At 42.5% G+C, this 24,945-nt stretch overlaps 1 protein-coding gene and 1 long non-coding RNA gene across 11 annotated transcripts in view; both read right to left on the reverse strand.

Annotated features, from left to right (window-relative positions):
* Positions 1–24,945, reverse strand: part of LOC309850529 — a 510,333-nt gene that overhangs the window by 347,557 nt on the left and 137,831 nt on the right. The gene's annotated exons all lie outside the window — the stretch shown is intronic.
* DISP1 (dispatched RND transporter family member 1) overlaps positions 1–24,945 on the reverse strand; it is a 175,179-nt gene that overhangs the window by 43,194 nt on the left and 107,040 nt on the right. For 8 of the 10 annotated variants that reach the window (XM_082704532.1, XM_082704525.1, XM_082704531.1 and 5 more), the window contains one exon: positions 8,236–8,417. The gene's annotated coding sequence lies outside the window, so the exon portion shown is untranslated. Of the gene's footprint in view, positions 1–8,235; positions 8,418–13,087; positions 13,189–24,945 lie in introns of those variants that run through there. The other 2 variants (XM_082704526.1, XM_082704534.1) reach the window with 1 other exon arrangement.

Here is a 24,945-nt window from a genome sequence, read left to right on the forward strand (position 1 = left end):
TTCTTAACTTTTTTTTCCCTCTTACTAGAAGGTCCAGGGCTTCAATGGAAAGGAAAATTAATAGTCAAATTACCAGTAGCAGGTTTCTGTCCATCAACAAACAAAAGCAAAAACACACAACCTCCTCCCTCCCCTCTCACCCACCTCCCCTCTGACCCCGTGCACAAGATGGAATCTGCAGTAAGAACAATGGGTGCCCCCACTGCCTGCGGTCTATTTATCCCACACGTGAATTCAAGCCAACAAGAGAAACACCGCCGTGTGGCTCTCTAAACCTTTGGGCAGGGCACTCCTTGAAGCAGGTAGAACAGCCTCCAGAATAGTCCCTCCCTGGTCTCTCCCCACCTCCTGCGGACACACAGGCACCAGAAGAAATCACCAGGGCTCAGTCTGAGCACGCGGCCATCGGACCTGGCAAACCTGCCTACCCCCTGCCCCAGGAAGGTCCCAGTGTGCACTGTCACGCATTCCATGCCCCCACAGCAGGGGATTTCCTGAGCAGAGCACGCCACAGCAATGCATGTCCAATCTGATACTGGTGCCCAGAAAATGTTAGCCACAACTCCAGCATCATTACCGTATTTCCCTTCTGGACAGAAAAAGCCTCCTCAAACACACGCACAAATTCAGCATCATAAGAAATGGAAGAATTATATGGATGTCAAAAAATTTCTTTGTAAATTATTTAAAACAAAGACTCTATAAACCTCAGAATATATGTAAAACTGTGTTTGCTGACTTTCCTCCTCCCTTGTTAACACTTCTGAAAGTGGTCACAGGTCACAGGTCCCACCCTCCTTTGCAGGGACCAGGGGGAGGGGTTCGTAGTAAAGGCAGTTTCCCTCTCTGGGCTAAGCATAGGGCTCTGGTAGGTCTGCGTGTCACCCGCCCAGGGAGGGGCTGCAGGCGGGCCTCCCCTCACCTTTTCAGTGTGCTGGCAAGGCAAGAACTCACCCTGAGGCCACTCAGGAGGGATCTGTCACTCAGCTTCCTCTCCCCAAAGAATGTATCCTCCCTTTTGCTAACAACAAAAAAAGCTGCATACAAATATCTGAGAACAATAAGACAGGAATCATGGGGCCTCTAAAGAGGCACTAGACTTTCCAAAGCTAAGGGAAATACAAGATGCTTTGTACTCTGAAGTGCAAGGCAGCCCAGAACGTATTAACACAGGACATAAGTGTGATCACATCCCAGAACCACTTCACACACAGGCATCATGGGCTCCTCTTCCCGCACCAGGGACCCACATCATCTCTCCAGAACTCAGCCCGGCTGCCCCAGCTTGTGGGGTCCCTGGGCCAATGGGGAACCAACTCTGCTGACCTCACCACACGGAGGACTGAGGGGGAACGTTTTCTCTGATTTGCTGGTCTGTCTTTACCATCAGGATCATTAATATCCCCTCAGATAAATAATTTTGTCCATCAGTCCTATCAATGCTAACCACAGCTGTTGCGGAAGTTATGCTGGCACCAAGCATCACCCAACCACCCAAATCCTCAAAGTTTTAACAAAAAAGTGGGCGTTAAACAGTGTCCCAGCCTCTAGCAGCCTTCCCAGTGTCCCCGATGTCCCGGCAGACTCTCTAGTTCCCTCTGCGTCCCCATCTTCCAACTGGACGCTTCTCCCAGAAAAGAGAGTTTTTGGTAACCAGAATCCCAAGATCATTCTTAGTTTTACGCAAACACATCATTAGGTGATTATATAAGAGCTACACAGACTTGTGCAGGCTTGCCAAGGGGCCTAATCACCAGTTCTAACATTTCCCCCACTACTGGTAAAATTCACTCCAAGTGCCAAATCATGACTTACAAATGGATTTTTGGAACATAACCTGCTTCTTAAGTTGGAGACTTCTTTCGATGGAGTAGGCACTAGTAGAGAGTAAACAACCACTTGAACTCTGACTGGCTTGTATTTGAAATAAGTCACATGAGCTTCCTATGATTCGGGTTCTTCAATCTTAAAATAGGAACAATCAAACTGACTTTATAAATAAGTTGTGAACTAGAAGGAAAAAATAATTAAAAGCGAAAACAGAAAAAAAAATTATTCTAAGAAATGTCTGTGGATTAAGTTCAGTGGGTGTATTTGGCCTGGAAAATAGCAAAGTTTCGATCCGAATTCAAGAAGGGATCCCACGGCCTTACAGACAAAGATCTTCTTTCTTGAGAAAAAGATCTGGTCTGAGCCTAAGACAGAGAGAGCCGAGAGGAAAGCAGATGAGACAGAGGAAGAGTCCACTTAATAAAAAGGAACTATCCAGACAGATGTAATGCCACATGATTATGTCTGCAGTGAGGTTTAAAGAAAGTTCTGGATCAAATACCCTCAACTGCAAATCACCCATTTTCCCTGGGGCCATCACACATGGAGGAGGCCAAAAGAAAGCTGTTCTGAGTTGCTACTGGCTTGAGGTGTGACAGGGCCCCACGGCCAGAAATATCACTGTATTTCCCTGTTGTTAGTGAACACAATGCACCAGTATCAATACACTCAAAGCCACTAATCCCACACCCCTTATCTCACCTCTTCTACCAGCGGGCTCTTTAACGAGGGCTTTGGCGGTTCGGGGGGCCATAAGGCCTTTGGTTAAGTACCCTCTACTGATTACATTTTAAAATTTAATTCCTTTTTTCTTGGAGCCTCAGTTCTTCCCATGTCCTAATCAGAATAATAATCAACGTCCATCTCATAGGACCACCATTAAGGGCTTAGAAGAGGAAGGAAAGCTTCCAGGCTCATTTACAAGGCCAGCCTTACCCTGATAGTAAAACCACACAAGAACACGGCAAGGAAGAGAACTACAGGCCAATATCCCTGATGAACAGAGAGGCAAAAACCCCAAGGAAATATTAGCAAACTGGGTTCAAGAATACATTAAAAGGATTATACATCGTGATCAAACAGGATTCATTCCTGGGATACAAGGATGGTTCCACATTCATACATCATTCATGTGTTAATGTGACACATCACATTAACAGAATGACAGAGAAGAATCATACAGTCATCTCAATAGTTGTAGAAAAAGCTTCTGACAAAGTTCAACATACAAAGTTCAACAAAGTGGGTACAAGATGAACAGACCTCAATGTAGTAAAGAGCATATATGATAAACCCTCAGCTAACATCATCGGTAATGGTGAAAATCTGAAAGCTTCTCCTTTACCATCAGGAACAAAAGAAGGATGTCTACTCTTGACACCTTTATTTAACACAGTATTGGAAGTCCTAGCCAGAGCAATTAGGCAAGAAAAAGAAATAAAAGGTCTCCAAGTCAGAAGAGAAGTGAAACTGTCACTCCTTGCAGACACTATGATATTATGCATAGAATCCCCTGAAGACTCCACCACAAAACTGTGAGACTAAGTGAATTCAGTGAAGTTGCAGGATATGAAATCAATATACAAAATCATAAAGGCTATGCATTGATGATGGAAGAATTATCATAATTGCCTGATTGAGTTTAAGAATATAAAGAGATAAAAAATAATGCCTCCTAGCTTTAAAGCCAAAATTATGCTTAAAACAGCAGCTGAGGGGGTCCGGGGTGCTGTAGTTGATGAAGCATCTGACTTCGGCTCAGGTCATGATCCCAGGGTCCTGGAATCAAGCCCCATGTCCGGCTTCCTGTTCCATGGGAAGCCTGCTTCTCCCTCTCCCTCTGCTTGCTGCTCTGCCACTTGTGCTCTGTCAAATAAATAAATAAAATCTTTAAAACAAAATATGGGGCACCTGGGTGGCTCAGTCAGTTAGGTGTCTGCCTTCAGCTCAGGTCATCATCCCAGAGTCCCAGGATCAAGCCCCACATTAAGCTCCCTACATAGCAGTAAGCCTGCTTCTCCTCTGCTCACCCCTTTCTCTGCCTTGTGTCCTCTCTTTCTAATAAATAAATTAAATCTTAAAAAAAAAAAAAAAAACCCAAACCCAGCAGCTGAGACATCTGTTGCTTAGAAGAAACACTGTGGGTGGATCTGAGTCCGAAAGCTGACTTTACTACTCTCCACCTTTGAGAACATGGGTCAAATGATTTACACTCTTACAGTCTCTACTCTTGCTTTCAAATGCAAGTTAGCATAACCATCTAAGAGAGCAACATGGCACTCCAAAATAGGTATTTTAAATATCCTCCTCTTTTGACCACAGTACTACTAATAATTTAGATTTTGGATATACTTGAACAATGTGTAAAGATAAATGTACAGATAAGGATGTTACAGACTGCACCACTCTCTGTACCAGTGAAAACTGGAAATGATCTAAAATATCAGCAATGGCAGACTTAAATTCTGTCATATCTGTACACTGGGTACTCTGCACCAAAAAAAAAAAAAAAAAAAAGAGAGAGAGAGAGAGAGAGAGAAAAGAATGCATTAGATCAGGCTATATTACTTGGAAAGAAGTCCAAAGTACATCTTTATGTGTAAATAAAACCTAGCTACAGAACAGCCTGCAGGGTATGAATCCAGTCCACTGAAAAAGGAGAGAGATACTTATTTACGGTTAGGATACACAGATAGTTTCCAGAAGGACATACAAAATGCTAGCACTGTTTCCTGCTGCAGTGCTGGACTGGGAATTTTTGGAAGGGTAGAGAAGACTTTCACATTTCATTTTCTGTAGTACCTATAACTTTGGCTATAACTGTATCTTCTTTATAGTAATAAAATATTAATAAAACAACATAGAAAGTCACTAGCACTGAGACTAGCATTTCATAAAAGGTAATTATCATTAAAATGTAAAAACAAACAATTTGTCTTTTACCTTACAGGATGACTAAACATCTATTCAGTGGGCGCCCTTTACATTGTTTTATCAGTGGGCGTTTTACATTGTTTATCTTCCAAAATGTATCTGCTGTGTTACAGTAACACCCATACAATATACTGAGTAACTGGATGAAGCAGGAAATGAACAGGAAGTTGAGGGGCAAGAGTGGATGATACAATGTATTCAGGACAGGTTCCCATGTCAGGTTTCTGGAAACACACATGATGATCCACTGGACCAAAGGTATCTACGAACCAAGAAAGAGAACCATGACCAGTGCCATAGGTGGCTGGCAGATACCGCAGACCCTGCAGAGACCCCTTCGCTCGTGTTTCAACATAGAGAGAAACGTCATTGGAGTTCTTGTGATTACAGGGATCACATGATCACGTCCTACACTGGTTTGGGACCCAGAAAACTTACAATTTAGCTATAGAATATACAATTACATGTAATATACATAATTAGTATAATTAAATATAATAAGATAATAATACATACTTTTATAATATAAGGAAATTACATTTAAAAGACAGAAAGTAGGGATGCCTGAGTAGCTCAGTTGGTTAAGCATCTGCCTTCAGCTCAGGTCATGATCCCAGGGTCCTAGGATCGAGTACCGCGTTGGGCTCCCTGCTGAGCAGGGAGTCTGCTTCTCCTTCTGCCCCTTCCTCCCCTGCTTTCTCTCTGTCTCTGCTTTCTGTCTCTGACAAGTAAATAAATAAAGTCTTTGTAGTATATATATATATATATATATTTTTTAATGAATAAAAATAAAAAGTGTCACATTGAATATATTATTGTATAACCACAGTAAGACCTGTTTATGAAAATTTTATCCATCAACATATTGTATTCATCAACATATTCTCTAGAAAATAAGTTACAGGACACAGGGTCACAAAGGCCATCGAGCTATTTCAGTGGCTGGCAGGGCACAGAGACCTCTAATGCATTGAGATGAAAACCTCATCATAGCTACCTGAAATTGGAAGTCAGGACTACGAGCACAGTCAGGAGACTACCAAGTTGAAATCTAAATGCCATGATGAAAAGAATACACAGACCTGATCCAATCACCATGGTGACCTCCAGCACAGCCAGCATGACCTATAACAAGGAGGGGCTCACCAGCTGGAGGAGCGCCCTCCCCACTCCCATCGATGGCTCCAGCATTCCACTAGCAGGACCCCACTTGACTCGACCCCCAGACAAGCAGGCGGGGCAGCCGTCACCAGTCCATTTTGCTGAAGAGAACTGGAGAAGCAGAGTCTCTAGTGGTTGACCAGGAATCCTGAGGCCCAGGATTTCAGGGCCTTCTGCTAAAGGACTCTCTGTAAGTTCAATCACAGATTCTAGTACAACCCTCACCTTTAGCAGATCCATATCACCAAACCCAACAGCTGGCAGCAAGACGGGTTCCCTAGCATGGTTCCAAGCTCCAGCCCGTTACCTTCCCAGAAGCGTGATGCTCCCCACAGCACAGCTTCACCGAGTAAAACACAGAACACCATCCCACCGTTTCTCAAACTCAAGGATCACCTGGGGCTGGGGCTACAGTGCAGATCTGGCTCCAGTCCACCTGAGCGGGTCAGCAGGGCTCCAGCAAGATGCCCACACTGCAAGTCCTTGGAGCACATCTTGTGCAGCAAGGCAAACCACAGACCTGCAGCAGGCCTCAGTTATGGCAAAAGAGGCACAATTCCAGCAGCACAGGTCAGGCAGGGAAAGGAAAGGAGTGCCAGAAACAAAGGCTTGCTGTTCCGAAGAAGTAACACATTTTAAGAGGTTGTAGCTGGTAACTAAGTTTAAGGACAGTTGACTCAAGTGCTACAGGCACAGATTTCAATCATTCTGGTGCAACTCACCAATAGGGATCAAAGCACCGCACCCAGTTCACGGGTGAGACAATCTTCTTTCCTCAGGTGGTACCAGATATCAGGGTATGGATGTATAAAAACATACCAGGTATAAAGGCATTCGGCCGCCTGTATCCATTATTTATCAAATATATTTGAACATGAAATTGTTCCTCTAAAATGGCTGGACGCTCGTCCTGAATGAAGGCTTCATTTCTGATCACTGCCAGCAGGTTGGCCTGTTAATACTGGTGCTGTGGCCAGAAGGTTAAGTAGCTTCTCCAGGTGCAGCAAGGATGTCCTGTGGGCTCTTGTGCAGTGCTGCTAAGCTGGTCTATAGAAGGGACCAGAAGCCGTGTCTCCAGGGACTTTTTTTTTTACCCTTAAAAGGCTACTAAAACTGTTTTTTGTTTTTTTTTTTTTTAAATCATCTCAGTGAGTCAAGTGCTTTCCTTATAATACCTCTTTGTAGATACTACTAAACCCACTACAGAGAACCTGAATGTTCAAAGTATTGAAGTGGAACTAATCTAACTGACACTATTGGGATTCCCTCTCAGACCACCCCGCCAAGACTCTCCTGCCACCTCAAGTTGCTCCCAGGAAAGGGCCCGGCTCCTGGAGCTTTAATGGGACCCCTGGAGGCAACAGATAGAAAACTCAGTCTGAAGCCCCACATGGAAAAACAGCCTCTGAATTCAGTATTTCCTGACAGTTTCAGAAGGTACAATTCAGCATCCAAGAGCATCAGAGACAGATTTCACTGAATTATGAATCACGTTATGCAAACCTGAAAGGCAAGGCAGGGGGGCTGAACTTTGTTGTCATGCACAATTTCAAAACATAACTGTGACCTGAGAACCAAATCTGTATCTTTACTCAGACACTCAGGCTTGTGAAGGAACTGACAAGACCGGTCACGCACGAGGAAACAGAATCTTCTCCCCTTCTGAGACAAGTTGCCTTTTCTTATTTTTGTTTGAGTTCAGGAACTTCCTACCACAAAGCTCTCCTTCCACAAGAACACTGATCAGTTGTCTTCACTGATGAGAATTTTATATGTTACAAAGAACTATACAGAAATGTTGTTATTATCTGAGTGGTAGTGAGAGTTAATGAGTGCTGCTGTCATTCCCCTTCCTCAGAAATGGCACTAAAGCAGAAGCTGTCTTCCGGAGCACCTATCCTCTTGAGCACATGCCCCCTGAGAGCCCCCTGCGTGCTCCAATGCTCTCCTCACACCATGAAGAAGCAAACCGACTGATCCCAGAAATCTGAGTCACAGATCACTCTTAGAATGAAAACATAACTATGTTCTATTCAATGTACATTATCAAGAAGGTAGTTTCCATTTACGACAATAAACACCACCTTTGAAAATGAAATCTATTATTTTTATATAACCTCTTTTAATATAACAGTTGATACCGATAAAGACATCATAAACCGTAAAAAATGTTTCATCATTACAACAACTGTTCACGGTATTTACAAACAGCTTCATGATATGGGAAAAAAATAGTCTGACAAATTTTCCCTCCCAGATTTACAACTAAAAATTATAAAAGTTAAATAACCTTAGGCAGATCTTACTTACAGTGTCACTGCAAATATGAAAACCCGGAGTCTGGGAAGCAGTCCTGTCACCAGTTGAGAATCCAGTCGTCTGAGCAGAGACCCATGCAGGAAGATGCTGGGTCTTTCTCAGCTGCAGAAATGCCAATCTCTGTTTTCTTGTGTGTTTTATGTCCAAGGTGCCTTTGACAACAACAGGTCTTCCTAGGAAGAGAAATGTAAAATAAAGCTTATATTTTACATGGGATAATGACAGCCAAGAATATCTTCTTGATGAACACATGTCTCCTGAAATTCCTATTTCAGAAGGACCATCGCTGCACTGCGGTGATGACAGTTTTCAGAGTTCCCTTTTCCAAGTTCATCCACAGAAATTATCAGTATGCACGGCAGGCACAATGTCTCCATACATCTATGGCCTTCAAAAAGAAAGGCTTCTTGTGTCTCTGAGTTTCAGTTTCACATGAGCTCATGGGTAAAACTAAGACTATATAAAATAAAACCAGAGGTGTTTTCTCTCGTTATTAGTATCAATCAAAGGTCTTTCACAGAAGTTCTGGAAAGTCTTCCTAGAGCCAGCCACGACCAGTGTCTAGACTCGGCCACAAGTCTTGAAGGGAACGTAACACATACAACAAATGTTTACAAAGGTACGAGTCTCTTAGAATACTCTCAACCCTTTCTGCACTTTAAAATCACTTTAGTAATATTAAAAAAAAAAAAAATTGCAGACCCAGGGCCTTGACCCCAGAGGTTCTAACTGAATTCATACTGGAATGGACTGTGGTCATTAGTATTTTTTAAAAGCTCCTCAGATGATTCCCATGTGTGGCTAGGCTTGAGAATCACTGATTTATGCTTCTTATTAATTAATGCTGACCAAGCCACAGAGCAAGCAACTGACACTCAAAATATTCAACATGCAAAAAATATTGCTTCAAATGCAGAATGCTGCTCTCTACTCAAAGATTGGAACTGGTACTCCATGTCAGACGTGCTTTGGAGCATTTAGATGATCTTAACTTCTCTTCTGTAACAGTAAAGAGTCCTTCTGAAGTTCTGAAAGTGGGGACGAGGGCACGCTAAGGAGAAAGCCTTTGTCACACAGTCTGAGAGACAACAGTGAGGAATTCACACGCATCAGTGTTGTGAAAAGGTAAAAACATGACGTCGCGAGGCCTCAGACCCACAGGTTATTTGAGATTGAAGTTTAGGATACAGCCTATTTGACTAATGAGTTTATTTAACCCTCAAGAAAAAGTATGTCCCCAACCCCTTGTTAGTCTTCAAAATGAAGTCCTAAGCCCTTGTATTTTTTTTTTAAGATTTATTTATTTGACAGAGAGAGACACTGGGAGAGAGAGAACACAGGCAGGGGGAGTGGGAGAGGGAGAAGCAGGCTTCCCGGTGAGCAGGGAGCCCGATGCAGGACTCCATCCCAGCATCCTGGGACCATGACCTGAGCTGAAGGCAGATGCTTAACGACTGAGCCCCCCAGAGGCCCCCCCAAGCCCTCATATTAAAAGAGCATGTTCTCTGAAATTTTGTGCCAAAAAAAAAAAAAAAAAGGAAAAGAAAGAAAAAGACGTGTGATTGTATTTTAAGTATCTTAAATGTTCCAATGCTTAGACCAGAGAGCCTCAGACACCAGGCCTGCATCTCACCTCACATCCTGACAAGTAAGAATTAAAAGATGCTCCGTCCGTAAGCAGCAACCCCCCTCTGCGATAGGTCAGGCCAATGTGTAGGCCATAAGATTGCATCTGAAAATACTGCCTCAAGTGAAAACACACAACAGGAAACCTCGCAATCTGGCGAGCTCTCTGGGAAACTGCAGCTCTTCCCCAGCAGAAACAAGATCCTATTACGGAGCTTAACTGACATGGTGAACAGACCACAAGTAAGCTCGAAGACACCAGGAATGTTAATACTTCACACATCTCAGAAACTCAAAACTGAGCAGCGAGCTCAAAGGAAAAACACGTCACTGAGATAAATCAAATCAAGAACATTCTACTCCTACATATTGTGAGGCAAAAGAATGTGAGAGAATTTTTCAGATGTCCTCCCCGACACAGAAACTGAGATCAATCACCATGAAGGACTCCGGGCTGTTTGGTTTAGATGGTAACTGTTGTTTTTTAACACCGCTCTTGGAATCATCTAAGCTTTCCCCACAAATGCTAACGGGTCTGATGGCAGGCTCCCACGCCCTGCTGTTCTGTGAAGTCTGAGCAGAAGCAAATCCGATTTCCTAGAGCAGCGCCCCAAAGGGGTTCTTTCTCCAGAGTCCAGGAAACAGCGTCACAAGGACCTCCTTCATTCCACTGAGCAATTGAGCAGTCCCTCCAGGTACTAGTTAGTATGAGACATAGTTAAAAATGCCCTTTTACTTAAAGAACTCTGAAATTTACCTGCAGCTTAGGGAAACATCAAATTCATAAAGACTTTTATTCTTCCTTGCATTGGATCAGTAACTTCCCTGTGTGTGAGAACCTGGGTGTGACATTCATAAAGCTGTTTGTCTTTATTGACATTATTACCATGAACGGTTGTGAGCTTGACCTGTTCTCCTGGAGGCAGCAGATGGACTGAAATCACAGTGACTGGCTATGCGGGATCCTCATTTGCCTACAAAGGGAACCAACTCATGTTTTCCAGTGAAATAGGTGAAGGTCTTTCTTTAGCAAGCATTTACTGAGCAGCTACTGTGTTCACTGAGAATGATTCTCTTGGAATCTGTGATGTGCACCTGCAGGGTATGAACCTGCTTCCTGAGTTTTACTCAATTTACTTTGTTTTGTATTTTTCCCAAGAAGAACAGGCTAGGCACCTTGCCCGTCTTGTCCTAAACACCCATGTGTACTTCCTGTGTTAGGGTGTGATCAGAACTTGCCATTTTAAAGACTAGGTGTGTTCACAGAGGCAGTGTGGCAAGGCTGCCGGCTGCGCTCTGGGTTATGGGTGAGGTATGCACCCTGCTCCCACCAAGCCTGCAAAAGGCACAGGACCAGCATGTGTGACCCACTGGCAAGTGGCTCCCCCACAGATGCCAACAAGGGCTGACTGGTTCAGTATAAACTACAGACAATGGGTTCAAGTTAAAAAGGTGGGATGAATCGGTCTGAGGATACACAGTATTTTCTAGATGAGGTGAGGTTTACATGTGTTTTCTAAGCTGTTTCATAGGTCACCCATTTCAGACACTTTCACATTTTTCATAATCAGTGCAAGCAGCTCCTGCTCACAATCTTCCAGTTCACATCTAAGATGGAAACTAGATGAAGTATGGAAGATATATGAAAAAACTCTGTCTTACTTGTGTACACTGAAACAAGAAGTTACAAATGAGATGTAATCTAATAGAGTATTCCAATGTTCAAGTTTGGCAATGAAAGCAGGTAGATTAATTAGAAACAAAAGTGTAAAAATAAATGACATAATGCAAAAAGATTATTTATTTTAGCATTTTAAGAGTAGAAATGTGCCAGCAGACATTAAAACCACACGGGGCAGTAAATCCACTGTCCACAAGTAAAATACGTATTAGTTTGGCATTTATTTACATATCTTAGTGACTCCTGAGGCTTCAAAGGGAACTAGAGTTTTCTTAATTATAAATACTATGATTGAAAACAACCTTCGTGTGGGTAAAAAGGATATATTCATTCTTTTTCTTTGAACAGGAATACCTGTTAGACAAAATTTTACCAAATTGTTAACTGTGCTCTCAATTTCTTGCATTATCACCGAAGAAACTCATATACGATCAATGATTGGCATGAAATACCTCAGTTTTGACAACACTTTTAATCTGCTTAATTTCTTTAAAATTCACATTTGACTCTCGGACAAATATTGCACAAATTATACTAGTCTGAATTTTCCTGCCAATGGCATAGAAATTGTCCATTCTATTTTAAGCAGAAGTGAACACAGCAGGGATAAGAAGGATGCCCTTTAAGGTACAGACTTGCAACAGGCAGTAAACCAGTCAGAAAACTCATGCAGGGTAAAGAATCCACACAGCAACACTGAACTACCACCATCAAACCTGCTAAGACACTAAAACTTCACTAACCCCAACACTGGACAGAAAGGGGAACCATGTAACAGGAGAGCGGTGCTAAATATCACTACCACAGGGTTCATTGGTATAATACATAAATGTACTAAATCAATACACCCATGCCTACAATTTACACAATGGTAAATGTCAAATGTATTCAATAAGAAAGAAAACATATGAACTTGGCCCATGTATTCCGACTTCCACTCTGAGTGGTAAATCCAATTATAATGCATGAAACATGTCATCAACTCAAACACAGCCTGAGGTTGCACACAGCCTGTGTATTTAAGACAAGCGTCGCCACGACTTACGCTTGCTGTGGACGCTTAGCTGAGATAGAAATCTGTGTCAGACTTCTATCCATATAGCTTGGAAGATTCTAATATTTTCTCATCTTTTTACCATATTTAATTCACATGAGTGAGTAAAGTAATTCCTAGGGTTCTAAACCTAATTTTCTACCAGCTAGCAACGAAGGAAGAACATATTTTCAAGATCCTCTCATTTAGAAGAGGCTAAAGACGACCCTAAAGCATGAAAGAACAGAAACTACTTTAAATCTGCACATTTTAATAAGCCCCAAAAATGGCTGACTTTACCTTACTGTGGCAGATCAAAATTCAAATAACCTTCATAAGATTTTTAGCGTGTTATTAAGATGCCATTCAAAGTTCATACCAAGAAAAAAACCTATGAGTTGAAATTAAAATTTGATCCTTGAAGAAGAGGACAAAGTTCCATTTTTAAATAGATTCTCAAAACAACAACTGCACACATACAGAAGCATGAGTAAATGTCTTACCTTCGCGTGTAAAGAACAGAGCCTGGCTGGGGCTACTCTTGAGGGACCAAGGGACCCCAACAGCAAGAGCTTCAGGAGAGGTGGGCGGACTGAGGGTGAGCACAGGCAGAGGGCTTTGAATTTCAAGTGTGAGGGGTTGGGACTCTCAGTGTCTGAGCTCCTATAGGACAGGAGCGCCTTCTCTCACCCCGCCCCCCACCCCCCACTCCCCCTGCCCCAGGGGCAGGGTCTGGGCAACAGGGAACAGCTGGCACACAGAGGCTGGATCTGAGCACAAGGTCAGCCAGCCAGGATATGAAGGTGACATATAATTTCTAGCCTTTTCCTGCTTCGACCAAGGAAACAGCAACAAGGACTGTTTTTACTTATAACTTGCTTTGATCTTTTGGATTTAAAGTTACTTAGTAGATTAAAGCCATGTTAGCTGATATTATTTGCTTGCTTAGGCTAACTTAAGTGTTATGGATTCAGTTTTCTGACACATAGGGCTACTACATTTAAACTAACACAAATAAACACCAACTGTGTTTATTTCCAAGTTCCTACTTTAAGGGCAGAAAGTTCAGAGTTTTTAAGAGGCAGAGTCTTCTTTATTAAAGAGGAAAGTATTATTTAAAGCAGTGATAAGTGTTTCCTTTCAATTTTCCTAAGCAAAACAGCAGTTTGTTAAGTGACTTTGACACTACTTTTTATATACGTGTGACCCTGATGAGTCATTATTTTAAATTCCCAATGTAAAAATCTTGTAAATATCTGATATCAGCAAATAAATACTTTCCATTTACAGCCACTGGCAAATAAGTAATCATTTACTGAAACCATGAAATCTAATTTTTCATGATCTCTCTAATAAAAAAAATGTAACAGGCAATATTGATTAATTATATAAAGACAGCACTTTCAAAATTAAAGAAATTAACATCAAAAGCACATGTAATCAAAGAAAAAATAGGTAACACTGAACTTTGTTAAAATAAAGAAATTTTATACATCAAACAACATTATCAAGAAAGTGAAGACAACTCACAGAAGAGGAGATATCTGCAAATCATGTATCTAAGAGGCTAGTATCCACATTATAGAAAACACAACAATAAAAAGACAAGTAATACAATCTAATGGTCAAAGTTTTAGAATAGACATTTTTTCAAAAAAAAGTATGAATGGCTAATATGCACATGAAAAGTTGTTCGACATCACTAATAATTAAGGAAATGCAAAATAAAAGCATATCCATACCAGCGGCAACCACTAAGATGGCCATAACAGGAAAGAAGGGAGGGAGGAGGGAGGGAGGAAGGAGGGAAGAAAAGGGGGGGGGGGAGAAGGAAGGAGGGGGTAAGGAGAGAGGAGGAAGGAAGGAGATAGGGAGGGAGGGAGGGAGGAAGGGGAAAGGAGGGAAGAGGGAAGAAGGAGGGACGGAGGGCGGAAGGGAGGGAAGGAAGCAGGTCTGGAGTTCCCTAAACAAATGAAACAGTTACTGTCAGGGTAGGACAAAAGCACCACGCCTAGCACAGTGTTTGTGGATTCCCTATTTGCAAGTTTGCATACTAGCTCCAGTTTGCTCCTAACCCCAAATCATCCTGGCAGGGGTTTCACATTACTTCTGACATGCACACACACATAGTGAAAAATTCAAGTTCTCCAACACACATGCTCCCATGTGACAGTGAACACAGTGACACCCTGTCTTGTTTTAGCTCACAGGCAATAAACAACCGTTCTTTAGTGCCATGTTTTTTTCACATTTCTGTGCTTTTCATTGGCAATTTCACTGTTTAAACTGGCCTCAAAGAGCAGTGAGCAGCCTGTCTGTTGTTCATAAGCTCGTGAAGGTGTGATGTGTATGTTAGGTATGATTTCTTCAAGCATGAGTTATACGACTGCTGGCCATGAACCTGATGTCCCCAAACCAACAATATGTTAGATAATGTGTCTCTCCACAGAAACACACACAAAACAAGGTCATGTACTGACTGATCATCCAAAATGGAAGCAAGGCTCAAAGGCACCTAATCATGCATTTCCCTGATTTGGTGTCAGCAGCGACCGTAAGGAATAGAAACACCGCAAGCAACAAGAGGAGTGAAAACCCTGGTTCATACAAACACTTGCACCTGGGTGTTCACAACAGCACTGTAATCATAACAGCAAGAAAGCAACTCAAATTTGCGTCAATGACACATGGACAAACAAAAGCTATACACACACACGATGGGACATTATTCAGCCAGAAGGATGAAGGGCACACGTGACAACATAGACAAACCTGGGAAACAGGACGTTAAGTGAAAGCCCAGACATGAAAGGTCATACACTGCATGGTTGCATTTATAGGAAACATCTAGAAAATTCATATCCATAGAGACAGAAAGCAGGTGAGTGGTTGCCAGGGGCTGGGGTGGGAGTGGGTTGGGACTCAGGGAGTAACTGCTATGGGGGAGGCAAGTTCTTTTTGGGTGATAAAAATGTTCTGGAATTCAACAGAGGTGATGGTGCATGACCCTGTGAATTTCTGGAATACGATTTTATCTCAACAACAAAAAAAAATAAGTATAAAGTTCCAGCCTTTAGCTCAGAGGCCTTCCAACTTGAGTGTGTGTCCGAACGTCCAGGAAGGCTAGGAGAAGGTAGACTGCTGCATCCCAACCTCCCAGGGCTCTGATCAGGTAATGCAGACCCTGCTGATCTGAGCCCACATTCTGTCTGATTAGGTAATGCAGACCCTGCTGATCTGAGTCCACAATCTGAGAACCAGCATATGAACGTCCCTGTTTTACGCCCCAAAGTAATACAATACTGCAGGTCAATTACACTTCAACTAAAAATAACATAATTGCAAACATCGAAAAAATAAAGACATTGTATGAGCTCCTCCAGGGTAGGAAGGTAACCTTTCTCCTATATCCTCTGAATTTATACATAGAAGAAATAATCCTGGGGAAAAAGACAAAGATGGAAGAAGAGAAGCATTTACTCAAGTAAATACATTAAAACATTCAGTCTCTGAAACCACAGGGTGTTTGAATTCCATGTCATATGGATGCCAAATGTTGTTTAAGACCAAAAAATCTCCAAAAAAGGGGGAAGAACTACAATGAACGTGAAGGTATTTTAGCATTCTTTGATGGTCTGAAGAGGACTTTGGCTCAGTTTATTAAAGCAGCTAAACCCATAGCATCGTGCTTGTTGTTGCAAGAGATGCAAACAAAGGTTCTAGAGCTGTTGATCCATACATTACCTCAAGAAACCCCTTAAATTAGTTACGGTGCTACAGAAACCAAAGACCCAAACTCTTCAACTCATAAACCTGCAAAGTCTTATTTATATTATTAACCAAGTCACTGATTGGTGTATTTTAATTACTTTACTTAAAGATGCTGGGTCCATGTTGAAGCAGACCATTTAAAGTACCCCTCTGGCATGGTCACATGCATTACATTACTATTTCACAAATAACTATCAGGATTACTTCCAAGGGCTTCTGTATGTTTCTCAATATACTATTTAGAGTAAAAAGCGAAGTGCTAGTAAATTTTAAAAGTTCTCCTGTTCTCTGAAAACAATATTGTTTTCTCTGAGGTCCCATTATCAAGGGATCTTTCTCCCTCCAGGACTAGACAGATGTTGGGTGGGAGATAGGACAGAGACAGGAGCCGGCAGGGGGGGAAAGCATGGGGCCCTCGGAGAAGGGTAGACGGGTCTGCTGAGTGACAAACTCTTTCACACTGGAACACAGTCCAAAACGTCGCTCCAGGTTTTGCTGTATTTACTAATGTTCCCATCCGATAATGTCCTTGTATGCCACACAGCACGTATGATGCAGTGAAGCACTGGGTCAGCATGGTCCTCCTAAAGGACACATCCAGAGAAGGGGATCATAGGAACATTCTGAAGGTAATACTCCACATCACAGTCCTCAGTGTCCCCAACAATGTGCAGAGTTCAGAGCATGCGGCTGCCCTGTCCTGGCCACAACTGGGGGTCAGTGCCCCCAGCCAGCCCAGTGACCTTCTAATATCACACCCCCCAGTCTACAGAAGCCACACATTGCACAAGATGGCTTCCGGATCCCTCCCAGATCTGAGTTTTTATGATTCTGGGCATTACTGCAGACGCATAAAAGGAGTCCCAAGTTTACTCTTCACATTACACATTGGAAGCCGAGGTAGTGAGTTTGGAGCAAAACCAAGACATCCACCTTGTAGACTCCTCTCACTAGACACTTGGATTCCTTCATGTTAACATCTTCCTTTAAAATCCCATTTCGTGTTGAATAGCCTGCAACCGAAATCAACTCTGACAGACGCACGCTTTGTGACCATGAACCTTCCAGTCTGACAACCCAAGATCTGCTCCTCATCCTGGCCACATGCTCCAGCCACTGGCCCTCGCCGCACCCTCCTCCCAGCTCCTCCCTGCAGTCTGGGGTTGGCACCCACTCACTTCACTACCCGCCTCACACAGGCCTTTTGGCGGCATCCCCTCCACTGCATCTCCTGCTCCTCTGGTTTTCTCCCAGGTTTGTCAACACTACTGAAAAGCCACCAGACGGGGAAGCAGAGACCTTCCCTGGAGCAGGCTCTCACCTCTCAGCAGGCTGCCTATGCCGCTGAGACTCACCACCCACTCTTCTTCTCTGAAATCCCACAGGGCCAGCTAAAAATCTTTCCCATGCTCCCTCCCTTCGCCCTCTCCACAAACAGTGCTACGTCTTTCATGGAAAAGAATGAGACTATTTGGCCATGGGTTCCTTCAAATGTTATCATCTCTCCCTTAAACTTTTTCAGGCAGTCCTTCTCCACGTCTGGTCCACTTTCTGAAATTAACTACTTACCCCCTATATCTCTGCCATCCAGTAAGGGAGCCACAAGCCACATGTGACAATTTACACTTAAATGAAAATGCCACGAAACTGGAATTTTAGCAGGTCCAGCGTTCTCTTCTTGTCAGACAGTCCTTCTCACCCCTTCTTAGTCCTACCCACCATCTGACCAAACCCTTCCTTCAGAAATGAAAAGCGACAGTCCTTTCTCAATACTCACTTTCTTTTTATTAAATTTCTTCATCTCGTAATGCCCCTGGCAAGACTCTCTTCTCCTTGCTCAGTCTCTGCTGTTCTCACGTCCTCTGCATGCAGGACCTCAATTCCCTTTTCCTGGAGGATGCTTGTAATTCTCTTATTCTAAATCTTAGTGACACCCCAGACTCTTGTCAGCTGTCTCCTGCCTGTGTTGTCACATTCAACTTCTTCCCCTGCCTTTTCTTTTTTAAATAAAGACTTTATTTGAGGGAGAGAGCATGTCCAGGGGCAGAGCTGCAGGCAGAGGGAGAAGGAGGCTCCCTGCTGAGCAGGAAGCCTGATGCGGGGACTCGATCCTTGGACCCTAAGATCATGACCTCAGCTGAAGGCAGACAGATGCTTACCCAACTGAGCCCCCCAGAAGTCCCTGAACTTCTTTTCTAAGTTCCATTTCTGCAGCTCTTGCTATCTCAGGACATTTCAAGAGCTGTGGAAGCAGCTCAAACTCAGTAATCGAAAAATACCGTCATCCCCCCAATCCATAGGGACATGTGCAAGACCCCCATGGGCATGTGAAACAGCAGACAGGCTGGGCCCCTGCATGACCGTTCCCACACAGACACGCTCAGGATGGAGCTTCCTGTATAAACGAGGTGCAGGTGGGATAAATGACAGTAACTCAGGATAAAACATAGCCGTCACAACACAACACGGTAATAACAGCGCGTGAACGTGGCTTCTCCCTCTGAACATCGTCTTCCTGTGATGGAGATGACATATAGGATGAAGGGCACAGGCATGCAACACGGCACTGGCTGCCCCTGAGCCTCAGGTCACACATCAGCAGGAGGGTCATCTGCCTCCAGACTGTGGCTGACCGCGGGGAACTGAACCCATGGAAAGCCAAACCCAGAAAAGCTGAGGCGGGGGGTGGAGACAGGGTATGGACAGACGGACTACTGTATAATTACCACGTCATCCTCAGACAGCCTCTTGATGTTCCTGTGTTTATTTATCCTCTCACTCACTGAAGCCCGAACTCTAACTGAAATACATATTTACTGAACGCCTGCCTGTGTGGCATCCTGACCCCCTCCCGGCTGCCTGCGGGCGCTGCACTCTACTGTCCTCCCTGCTGGAGCCGCTGGCGGGCACGCCCCTCCTCGGCTTCCCAGACTGCCCAGTCTGCCCTCAAACCGCTGCTGCAGCTGCAGCCGTACTCTCCCTCATTCAGGCAACCAAGAGGTTCCAGAGTCTCCATTGGAACAGGCAAATTTGGGTATACTATGCCCAGTCCAGGAAACACAAGCCGCTGCTCCAGGAGCACAAGGTCAAGTTTCAAGTCCCTGGCCAGCACATGAGACCCTTTGGTTATGGCCCTTCTCATGCAGTGCTCTTGCCAAACAGAATGGGCTACACACACACACACGCATACACACGGCGTTGCGGCGCTAATCACTCTCCCTCACCAACGGTGGTCTCTGCTCACTCTTCCTGTGGCCAAATCTTATCCATTCTTCACAACACAGGACGGGTAACGTCCTGCCACAAAGACTTCCCAGGCCACCCAGCTGGGAGTTCTCCAGTCCTTCTCCCTGAATCTCTTTTACGGCATGTACACCTTAGTTCTTTATCATGGTCATTTTTAAAAAGGATTGTATTTATTCCATAGAGAAAGAGAGGAGGAGCAGAGGGAGAGGGACAAGCAGACCCCACACCAAATGCAAAGCCCCACGTGGGCTCGATCCCACAACCCTGACATCCTGACCTGAGCTGAAACCAGGGGTCGGACACTTAACCAACTGAACCACCCATGAGCCTGTATCTTGCTCATTTTTATACCTCTTTCACCCCCTTCATCTACACTTAACCCCACAAAATCTAACACCATCATTTTTATACCCCTCAGGAAGATCTATCATGTGACAAGTACCTGACAATTATTTATTGGATAGAAAGATGTTTTACAATTTGCTACCATTGTACTCTTAACTTCGGTATGTTATTACAATACTTTGTTAAATAGAATAAATGTGGTTTTGAAATGCAAAATAAAACTCAGTATACAAAATCTTTTTTTTTTCCAGCTGATTTCTATGAGCGCCAAGGACCACTTCCACTGTGATTATGGGAAAGAAACAGCCAAGATTCAATATATTTTAAGTATGACTACAATATGTTTAACTATTGTTGGCTTATAAATTTAGAGTAAATTGCTGTTGAATCATAAGAAATATCATGATTGGCTTTTCATGCTTTTATCCAAACCAGTGGAGGTCACTCCAGCAGCAAATATGCAAGCTTATTCTTGGGAAGTTTTAAAGCTTATTTTTATTTTGTTTCTAAGGTAGGGTTTTCCTTGGCACTGGCATAAATATTCTTAAACAATGAACACAAATAAAAGCTTTCTTTCACAGTGAGCCATAATTTAACTTTCTTTCTAACTGCCAGTTGGTCTTTGCTGGCATGAATGATAAGTGTCCTGGAAACAAGGAGATCTGGGAAGTCTTCGTTTTTATTCATTACATCCTTTGCTTGATTTGATTCAACACCAGGAAACTCTGCACATTTTATCAATAATCCAGAAAGCATTTTAGTCATCACAAATGAAATTTACTCATTAATCTATAAACTTCTAGAAATTTTCCTGAAGATCAGAAGTGGGCACACATATTTTAAAGCACAACGCAATAAGGTTCTTAGTGACTTTTCAGAGAAAAGGTAGTTTTCTATTTTCCTATGGAGAAAAAAATCTGAACACGCAATACTAAAATGGACGAAAATTTGAGCCCTCCTTGGCCTAATCAAGAGTAAAGAAACCTTTTTAAATGTGAAAACCAACTCAGTCAGTTAGTTTGGTTTGGGTTTCAAGAATTCTGGTAAACATTCTGACTTTGCGTGAGCAGCGGACTTAGCAGCAGGAACACCTCATCCCACTGAAGGCATACGGAATGTGTTATGTTTTAGAGGAAGGGAGGAAGCCCAGAGTTGATAGTTTCACATCAAAAACAAGCTGGAACATATCAGTCATAACAAAACAACTAGACTGTAGATCAGCTAAGAATATAATCTTGTCATGCATGATGATTTAAAGGCAAAGCATAATGCACCCATGGGCTCTGGAGAGCTTCCAAAATATTTTTGGTTTGCAATATAAGATTTCAAAGGAAGATACTTTATTTTCACAGTTGATGCTCCTGGTATGACATATACTCCTCAAATGAAGACCACTGTCTTAACTCTGAATCTAATTGGAATATATTTTAAGGATTTCAGCTGCACTGCTACCAAATAAATCTAAATAAATCTAAATGAATGTGGTGTGTGTAGATTAAGAGCAGGATTATGACCAATAAATTGAAATACTTGATTATAAGCCAGACTTCTAATATTTATGGAGAAAGTTACACTTACTTTTTGTATGTCATGAAATAAAAATACAGGCAAGTTCATTTTCCAAAAGTCAGACTTGGTAGGAAAATAGCTGTGTCACTCACATACAGACACCTGTCGCCGCTGCCGAGGGCTCCTGTTAAGTGACACTATGACACGCTGCATTCTTGGACATAAGAGGAAATCATACAGGAGAAAGTAAATGAGATTCCTGGTCCCATTTATTTATCCTTTCTGTAATGTGTGGTAATATTATTTTTGGCAGGCAAAGAACCTTAAACTACTCAAACTCTGAGGCAGAAAACAGCATTTAGGAGTCTATTTCACAAATGCAGTGGGAGTCATTTCCTATGTGGAAAACACACTCATAAGTGATTCAGAAGTTCAAAATAGTCCAAAATTATGAAACTGGTGCCACGTCTGGCTGATTCAGAGAAAGTTTATATGGAAAAAAGCTCTGTGAGATGCCCCTAACGAGATAAGAAAGGAGGTGATAACAAAGAAAGGAGAAGGGTATGTACTCGTATCAGAACCCAAGACAGTGAGATACACTCTAGACTACTTTGGCTGCTCAGAGCCACCAGAGAAGCCGGGCAGGGGCTCACTTCATAAGGGACATACTTATAAAGCAGGTCATTGTATCAGGGTTTTGAGTTATGCTAACAATAGCTTACCACCACCATGACCTCTGCCTTCAACAGAAACAGACAAGAGGTAGTCATCTCAATATCATTAGTAATATCCAGTACTTAGATTTGCAAAGACCTGTCACAGGACAATGAAAGATGAAAAGAAAAACAAACAAACAAACAAAAATGGGGTGGGAGGGTGGAACCTGGAGAAATGGAACCAGTGAGTCATTTGCTTCATTCCTGAGTTAAGGCATCTACGGTGTCTGGTCACCGAACAGTCTTGGCCTCCCTGGATATCTCCAGGAACGCCCAAGTATGACCCTTATTTAATAACCTCAACTTAATAACCTATTAATTCCCTCATACAGCAGTACAACATCACCCTGAGCCACAGAAAGGAAACACTGTACATTCCCCCGCGCCTTCCCTATGGGATATTAAGCAACTTGGCACTTATTCCTTCTTCTGCCAGTGGAATGCCTTAGTAACAGGCATCACACCCTGCTGGCTTTGCAAGGAATCAAATCCAGCACCAAGGATCAAGTTTAGAACCCCTATATAGAAACAAGTGGGACTGTCACAAATCTCTAAAATGATCTCTAAAGCTAAAATGTATTTCTTACTTAGATCAAAGAAGCCTAACTCTTAGGAATGACTGCTTTTCCTAATCTCTGATTATATTTGGAACAATGGCTACAAAGACTGCCCAGGATAACTGCGGCTGAGCTCAGATTCTCTGAAGCCAGGAGGACATGAAAGATGCTCAGTCTTGGGGCATCTGGCTGATTCAGTCACTGGAACGTGTGACCCTAGATCCAGGGGTCATAAGTTCGAGCCCAATGTTGGATGTACAGATTACTTAAAAATAAAATTTAAAAAAATCAGATGCTCAGTCTTTGCTCCTGTGACATTAAGTTCCTCACATTTTTGTCAGACTAAATTTTACAAGATCTCTCAGCATTATCTCTTATGAAGGGGGTAGTATTTACAGAGCTTATTCTCACAGCAACAAGTAACTGTGGATCCTTCTCAAGGGAGCAAGGAAGAAGCAGGGGGTGAGAAAACTGAAAGAGAAAGTCCTGGTGCTCACGTCTTGGTTCTACAGCAAAGCCCCTCAAGCTGGTCCAAAGAAACCTGAATCTTAATTAATAAAAAAGCACAAAACACACGGGGTCACAAGAAAAAAAAAAATTTCTGACCCCAACTTCAAAGCATAAAACTAATATTCCATTGGTATAATACCTTTCTTTTTTTTTTTTTTCTAAAAGAAACCTGTTTAGTTTCTTTTTTTTTTTTAAGATTTTATTTGTTAGAGCGCAAGCACAGGCAGACAGAGTGGCAGGCTAGAGGCAGAGGCAGAAGCAGGCTCCCTGCTGAGCAAGGAGCCTGATGTGGGACTCGATCCCAGGACGCTGGGATCATGACCTGAGCCAAAGGCAGCCGCTTAACCAACTGAGCCACCCAGGCGTCCCAGTATAATACCTTTCAAAAGGCAACTAAGTTTGTGTATAGTAATACACTTTCACTTCTGGATTCTGTTGCTCTGTCTGAAAAGCTCAACTGTGCATTTGCACAGTCTCCCTAAAAGAGCTTTTATTTCTAAGAAGTTCCTTCTGAAAACCTAAATCCTGGCGTCTTTGATCAAGACTGACTTCAAATAGAGGGACAAGTGGTTTCTTGATAGCCTGAAAATTTTCACTAGATCTCGGGCATCATAGTAACCCACCTGGGCCGGAGGAACCAAGAGCATCACTTACACAGCAGACCTCACCCAGGCTCTGTTCAGAGCATTTCTTAAAAAATCAAGTACTCCTACTTTCAAGTACGAATATGGGAATAAAACAAGTTATCCCCACTTGGCTCTGGAGGAGACCAATTATACAGGAACAGGAGGTATGAATCTCAAATTTTATAAGTTATCCAAAAGACAGATGCTAATAACATTGTGATTTCATGTTTCATCTGCTCTTTCACTGAATGTTTAATATCTTGAGACTTCTTCTTTAATATGAAAGGTTAAATAATAAAAGCAGAGGAAAAGTGGGGAATAAAGCATTTATGAGTAAAGAAAAAAATATAGTTCAAGTTATTTTAATATTTTGTGAATCAACTTTCTTTTCAAATAAGCCCTTGAACTTGGAACTCAGACTGGATAACGTGGGTCTTAATGATTAACACCTGTACTCTAAATTGATACCTACAAGCTAATAGTTTGATAAATGAAAGCTAATTATTTTATTCATGAAAATAAACTTAAGTCATTAATTTCTTGGCATAATTCTTTGATATTTTATTAAATGACTGTTTTAATTTTATATTTCATTTCTGACCATGTTTGAGGTAAGCCTTTAGGAGACGGTGGGGCAATACTTTACAACTTCGAAATAAATCTTTACCATGCTAAGTTCCAATCACCACTTTCTACTTTATTCTACCACTTTAAAGTATGGCTCAGTTTTTTTTTTTTTTTAAAGTATAGGTTTGTTTGTTGTTTTATTTTCAGCATTCCTGCTATTAACATATACTCCTACAGGCTGAGAGTCCTGCAAATGTCTTGTGGTCTGAGATCACGTGGCTGCCTCTGGCAGCTGGGCCTTCCTCTCGCCCCCATTCCCGCATAGGCACCAATACTCAGACATGAAAGTGCTTCCCTATCACTTAGCCATTTTTCTAGTTCACATTCTTTAGTGAAACCTCAAATAACCAAACAAGTTCAACAAAAGTTTACCGGAGCTTATGAATATAGTGCTCATGGCTTTTCTTCTGCTGCTGTCTAATGAGCCCAGAGAAAAAGGGTAGAAAGAACAGCT

The sequence above is a fragment of the Mustela nivalis genome (genome assembly GCF_964662115.1).
Source record: "Mustela nivalis genome assembly, chromosome: 16".
Lineage (NCBI taxonomy): Eukaryota > Metazoa > Chordata > Mammalia > Carnivora > Mustelidae > Mustela > Mustela nivalis.